Source organism: Lacerta agilis, chromosome 14 (genome assembly GCF_009819535.1).
Source record: "Lacerta agilis isolate rLacAgi1 chromosome 14, rLacAgi1.pri, whole genome shotgun sequence".
NCBI classification, from domain to species: Eukaryota; Metazoa; Chordata; class Lepidosauria; order Squamata; family Lacertidae; genus Lacerta; species Lacerta agilis.
In genome coordinates, this window is record NC_046325.1 from 50,156,561 (window position 1) to 50,164,139 (window position 7,579).

Here is a 7,579-nt window from a genome sequence, read left to right on the forward strand (position 1 = left end):
AATACAGTATCCATTGTTAACTTTTCCCATTATATTTTGTCTTTTACAAGTATTACTCTAATCCTGCCAAAGTTTTTAGTTGTTGACAATGTTCTCTTAAATAGACTATAAATTTTTCCCATTCCTTGCTAAACTTCTTCTCATCCTAGTCTCTGATTCTCCTGGTCAATTTCGCGGTTTCAGCAGAGTCCATCATCTGCATCAACCATTCCTCTGGTTTATCTTCTTTCCATCTCTGGGCCGGTAGTATTCTCACTGCTGTCGTCACATACATAAAAAGTCTTTTCTGCTCTCTCGGAATCTCTGTACCTAAAATACCTGTATCTGAAGAAGTGTGCATGCACACGAAAGCTCATACCAAGAACAAACTTAGTTGGTCTCTAAGGTGCTACTGGAAGGAATTTTTTATTTTGTTTTAACATCAAAGAAGGTTAAGGTACCCAGTGCTATCACTTCCTTCCAACAGATTAATGGTAAAGGGACCCCTGACCGTTAAGTCCAGTTGCGGACGACTCTAGGGTTGTGGCGCTCATCTCGCTTTATGGGCCGAGGGAGCCGACGTTTGTCCGCAGACAGCTTCTGGGTCATGTGGCCAGCATGACTAAGCCGCTTCTGGCAAACCAGAGCAGCGCACGGAAATGCTGTTTACCTTCCCACCGGAGTGGTACCTATTTATCTACTTGCACTTTGACATGCTTTCGAACTGCTAGGTTGGCAGGAGCAGGGACCGAGCAACAGGAGCTCACCCCATCGCGGGGATTCGAACCGCCAACCTTCTGATCGGCAAGCCCTAGGCTCTGTGGTTTAGACCACAGCGCCACCCACATCCCCTTAGATACCTTAGATAGCCCTTTTTAAAACAAATGTAATGGGGTCCAATATATTCTAAATATTATATTTTTGTTGTATGAGTCTCTCTTAGTTTATAGCAGGCCCTGCTAGAGAACCACAGACCCTATTTGGTAAAATACAAAATTTCCAATACTATCTTGGTTTGACGCAGAGTGCAGAAGAAGCAAAATCAGCTAGATCTTTTAAGCACAGACAAATCTGATGATCAAATTAGGAGTTTCTTAGCCCAGCAAAGTGCACATAAGAACATCCTGAGAAGGAAAAAGGAGTGTTATGCTAATACATTTTGGAAAGATATTGGGCAAGCCATTATCAGGAAGAATGACAAATATTTATGGGGCCTTGTACCACGGGGACTGAAGCAAACATGACTGATGGTAAAGGACCAAACCCCCACGGCCAAATGGGTTTCGCACATCAGCAATATGTAAAACATAAAGTCTGAAGAGGGTCAAGTAGCAGCCTATGGAACAATGAATAAGGCAGCTTATTTGGCCCTGTTGTAAAAGGTAAAGGTAAAGGGACCCCTGACCATCAGGTCCAGTCGTGTCCGACTCTGGGGTTGCGGCGCTCATCTCGCTCTATAGGCCGAGGGAGCCGGCGTTTGTCCGCAGACAGCTTCCGGGTCATGTGGCCAGCATGACAAAGCTGCTTCTGGCTAACCAGAGCAGCACACGGAAACGCCGTTTACCTTCCCGCTGGAGCGGTCCCTATTTATCTACTTGCACTTTTGACGTGCTTTCGAACTGCTAGGTGAGCAGGAGCTAGGACCGAACAACAGGAGCTCACTCCGTCGCAGGGATTCGAACCGCCGACCTTCTGATCGGCAAGCCCTAGACTCTGTGGTTTAACCCACAGTGCCACCTGGGTCCCCTGACCCTGTTGTAGAAGCAGAAATAAGAAGTCTTACTCTTCCTGGACCTGTGGCCGCATGAAATGTACACAATAAATGACACAACTGTCTTTAAAAAAAAGAAAGAAAATAAAACCATGACAATAAATCAAAATGTCTAAGGCAGCTTTCTGAGGGGAGGTGGGTAATGACAGGAGATGGGGCTTCTCCCTTGTGGCATTCTGCCTGTTTCCTGTCCAGTACCCTTTAAGGGAGGCTGATCATGTTTCAGGTTTTTTATTGCATGTTTCAGTGCTTTCAAATTATTTTATTACTGTATTTCATTGTTAAAAATAACTCTAAGATTATTGCTGAATTGCATTGCTATGTATATTGTAGATCAATAAGTGAATTTCTAAATGGTTCCAGAAGGCACCGGCTGGCCATCCCTGCAGGGGGGATGTTAACAGGATGGTGTTACTGCACTTGCTGCTGCTGCTGCTGCTTGGGGAGGGCACTGGGACACCCCCAGAAGCGTCAGCAATACTTCTGCATCAGCTGGAGCCCAAGCAGTGCAAGACCCCAACAAGAGTTTGTGTGCAGGGCTGATTCTCTCTTGATCAGTTCAAGAACAAGAAGATGAGAGGAAAAAGTCCCTCTCTGCCCAGTCAACTACTAAAACATATTTGGTTGCTGATTGTTGCCTGGCTTTGCCATGGAAACCTGCATAACAGGATATAAACTTTCAATCCGTTGCATACACACAGAATAAAACTTGCCAGCAGTTGGATACATGGAACACCCTAGGTTTTATGATGCTGTCTAACAATGGCTGGTGATAACAGTGTTTTTGCTCCCCAGTGCAAAAAAAAAAAAAAAAAAAGCCTTCCAGAATGCAAAAGGTCAGCTAGCTTCTGCATCTGCTAATTCTGGGGATTGCAGAATCCTTGAATCAAGGTTTATTTAGAAATCTGATTAAAAAATAAAATTAAAATGAAAGACTCATGAAGGTTTGCTTTTGTTTGGGACTTTTCAGTTTAAAGAAATGGCGAGTGGGAGGCGGCATGATAGAAATTTATTTTAAAAAATTGTATGGCATGGAGAAGGTGGACAGATTACCCCCCCTCCCAAAAAAAAACCACTAGAACTCATGTATATCAAATGAAGCTGAAAGTTGGAAGATTCGGGACAGATAAATGAAGTTTTCTTCGTGCCGTTAAGCTATGGGGCATGGCTCCCCCAGGAGGCAGTGATGGCCACCAACTTGGATGGCTTTTCATAGAAGCTACCAATGGCTACTTGCCATGATGGCTTGGCTCGGCCTCCACAGTTGGGAGACATTGATGCTTCTGAATGTGAGTTGCTGGAAACCACAGGAGGGAAGAGGGTTCTTGGGCTCGGGTGCTGCTTGCTGGTTTTCCACAATAGGCATCTGGTGGGAACAGGAGGCTGGACTAGGTGGGCCACTGGCCTCAGCCAGCGGGCTCTTCTCAGGTTCTTATGTTAACAGCAGATGTCAGCAGGGATCAAACCTGGGGCCTTTTGCTTGCAGAGCCTTGCACTGACCTTCAGCTCTGCTTCTCTCCATCCCCAGGTCTTCACGCCGCTAGGCGAAGGTCAACACACACAAAAGGGGGCTACTTGCTCTGTGGAACAACAGCCAAGAGCAGCCTGGTCAAAACCCAGAAACATGTTGTCAACTCCAAACGGTAATTAAAAGCATTTCTCATTTCAGCTGATGACTTTTAAACGGTCAGTAAGAGACTGGCAAAGCGCAGGGCAATCCAGGACTTGGATTGCTCTGCTAAGATAAACACTGAGAGTTTCTTTCCTTCCAGCATGAGGACAATTCAGGCATTCCAAAAAACCTCACTCAGGCCCTGGAGACAAAGGCTGGCTGGTTGCCTTTAAAGGCAAAATTTGGTAGGGCTCTTACAGGGCAGACTCCCTGTTAAATGGAAACAAAACTGACTCATCCCAAAATTGTTACAAGTAGGTTTTTTTATCCCACCATTTACAGCTAGAGAGTCAAGAATGCCAGTTGTTTATTCTGGCTAGACACACTTTCAAATGGGGTTCCACACACGTTAAAGCACACTGGTGTTAAGTGAAAGTAGCACAACAGGTTCTATGCGAGCGCAATGCATTCCCCTTTTAACTCCATTGTTGTGGCTGCAGTGGCTTCCAAAGCGGGAGGAGGTTGCATCAGAACTGGACCCCTTTGGCACACCAGCTGCTGATGTGGCCGTCACTCTCAGGTTATACACAGTGCAAATGAGGCAGACACATGAAATCACTATTAAAACTGTCCTCTCTCGATCAGGCAAAAATGAATGTAGAAGCCCAGTTGGTTAGAGCATGGTGCTGATAATGCCAAGTGTTATGTACTGAGTTGAATAGGATCCAAACTGCAGCAGTCTGATTGGTCCTAGAACAATAGGATTGAGATTGCAGCAGTCTGACTGGTCCCAGAACAATAGGATTGAGATTGCAGCAGTCTGATTGGTCCCAGAACAATAGGATTGAGATTGCAGCAGTCTGACTGGTCCCAGAACAATAGGATTGAGATTGCAGCAGTCTGATTGGTCCACAGGAGCCACCCAATCCAGCTCCAGGTGGAAGTGAATCCACACTCCGATTGGCATACAGGAGTATCCCGGAATTAGCCAATCACGTGGGGCCCATTGTGTAAATAGTGTATATAAAGCAAACGTTTTGGGGGAACTGCATTCCTCCTCACTACTATGAGCTGAATAAAGAGCATGAAATTCACACTGGACTCCGAGTATATTTCACCAAGGTTGCAAGTTCAATCCCCGTATGGGACAGCTGCACATTCCTGCATCATGGGGGGTTGGACTGGATGGTCCTCACGGTCCCTTCCAACTTTATGATTCTATAGTTCTCCACTATAATTAGATTTTAACTTTTGGCTTCCTCCAAGGAAAACTGTAATGGCAAAGACCAGAATGGCATCATCTACAAAACATGTTTCCACTTGGTTGCAAAATCTAGCGCCAGGATTTAGTGCCATTTGTCTTAAAAACCAAATTATTTGCTGTGTTTCAATACTGTTGTGTTCAATCAGCTCCCTTCCAAACCAGCAGACTTTGCTTTTCCCCCTCTGCCTTGTGACTACAGAGCCTCTGCCTTTAGCACCAAGGCTACTACAGGTTTTTCTTCAAGTCAGTGTCAAGATGAATCGGCAGCAGACTTCGGATATACAACAGGAGACAGTCCTTCACATAATTCAATTGAGGAAATTTGCCACCACAGGTGGCAGAAATGGCCACTAAGTGCAGGTTAGCTTCAAAAGCAGATATGACAAAGTTGTGGAGGAAGACAAGACGTCCGTCTATTGATGGCTAGGAGCTAAACAGAACCTCTAATGGCAGGTGCTATTGCTTCTAGAGGCATCTGGTTGGCAAATGCAGGAAGCAGGATGTGGAACCTTTAGAACGATCAAATTAATGAATTAATTTTGCTCACTTTTGTACACCACCTTTTTGACAAAATTAAGAAATATTTGAAACAGGGACTGTACATAAATAAAAAATAAGCAGTTTCCTTTGGGACATGTAAGCTAAGTCACCTGACACCTTCAGGTTACTGAGGCTGCACAGCTGCCTTCTCCAACCTGGTGCCCTCCTCTATCAGAACCAGAAAGAATGTTGGTGCTTGCAGGGGTTGGTGCACACTGTAGTCTAAAACACCTGGTGGGTGCTGGTTCAGGGATGGCTGTTGTGAAAGCAAGGCAGAAGGGGCAAAAAGGATTCCATGCTGCTGACTCTTACTGGGCTTGCAAAGACCTCTTCACTTTGTGGTTTGCTGACAGCAAGATTAATATCCCAATGACTACGCTAAGAAGCTTAAAATAGAATGCTAGAGTCAGAAGGGACACTGAACATCATCTGGCCCAACCCCCTGCAATGCAGGAATCTCAACTACAGCATCCATGACATACGGCCATCCAACCTCTGCTTAGAAACCTCCAGAGTAGAGTCCACCACCTCCCATGGGAGTCTGTTCCATTGTCAGACAGCTCTTGCCATCAGGAAGTTCTTCCTGCTGTTTTATTATTATTATTATTATTAAATGAACTATTTATTCAGAAGATATAAATACCTCTTAACAAAAATCTGCAGCTGATTTACAGAAAAAAGAATCATCGTACAATAAGATATGAACAAAGTTCAGAATACAATTAATACATTTCGAATGCGTCATTTAAAACAGCCACTAAACAAGGTAGCACTCTCAAGCATCTCCAATAGACCTTTTTTTTCCCTCCCCCTCCCCTCCCACCCTCCCCTCTGGACAGACCTTCGTTCTTCCGATCTTTATCCATGTACACAGTCTGTTCATTCGAGCTTGTATGTTTGGGTTGGCTTCACCCCTTTCTATCCAATTCCTATAAATTGCCCATTTATTTGTAATTCTTTGGCATTTATTTTCCCAACTATCCTCTGCCGCTATCTGTGCAAATATTTCAGATTGTACGTATTCAAAAACATAATCATTCCATTTTCCCATTTCCCATTTAGCCTTTTCTTTCCATCCCAGTGCAATAACTGCCATTCCGGCTAGAATCATAATCTTATACAGCTCTTGCATATTACTTTTTACTTTGTTATTTCCCAGTATTCCCGAAAATAGTAAATCCCTATTCACTTCTATATTTATTTGAAATAATCCAGAAATTACCTTTGTAATCTTTTGCCAATATTCCTTAACCAGACTGCATTCCCACCACATGTGGGAATAAAATCCTTTTTCCTGACCGCAATGCCAACATTTGGGACTAAACCCTTTCACTATATACGCCATTTGTGCTGGAGTTCTATACCATTTTAATAAAAAATTTCTACTTAATTCTTTAAACTTTTCTATTTTAATATTATTTATATTCTTCATTAATTCTTGGACTACACTTTGATGAATAACACCCTCCTGCTCCCATTTACTCTGGATTATTCTTATCATTCTTTCTTTATCCCTCACCATCAATCCATACAACATCCCCGCTATCCCCTTCTCTGTTGTTTGTCTTCTGTTCAACACCATATCCACTTTCATCTCCGTCCTCCTCATCTCCTCCGCTCTTTCTGCTTTTATCAAATGATAAAGTCCTTCCACTTTTAACCAATATTGTTTTCCTATTTTTTCCAAAAAAACATTTTTTTAAAATTAAACTCCCTTCATCATCATACATATTCCCCAATATAACAAATCCCCGATCCTCCAATCTCCTCCACCAGCCCGGTTCCCCCTGACTCTCCAGCAAGTATTTTAACGGCATCCATCTTGAGAGAGTTGGCATCCATTTCGTATTCCATTTCTTCCAGATTCCTAGCGCAGATTTTCTTGGTCCTATTGTCTTCTTACAAGCCAAGTTAATATCTCTAATAAATATCCCCTCTCTTCCTATTCCTTCATTTATTTCATTTTCCAGCCTAATCCATTTAGTCCTATCCTTATATCCAATGTCTATTAAATTTTTCAGTTGAAATGTTTCGTAATAAAATTCTAAATTTGGTATTCCCCATCCCATCTCTTCTTGCGGTGAGTAATTTACTATGTCTGGGGTTCTAACTCTTTTGCTTCCAAAAATCCAATTTTTAAATACCTTATTCCATGTTTTGAACCATATTTTCCTAATGGGTAGTACAATTACTTGAAATAAATATAATAATTTCGGTACCAGAAACATTTTAACTGCTCTAATCCTACCTAGAATAGATAAATTCTTATTTTTCCATGATTTTATATCCTTCTTGATCTTCCTCCATGCTTCTTTGTAATTTACATCTGAAATCCTAGCAATATTTTTTATATTTACCCCCAAATATTTAATTTTTTTCTTATTAATATCCATCCTTGTCATTTTTGCAATTT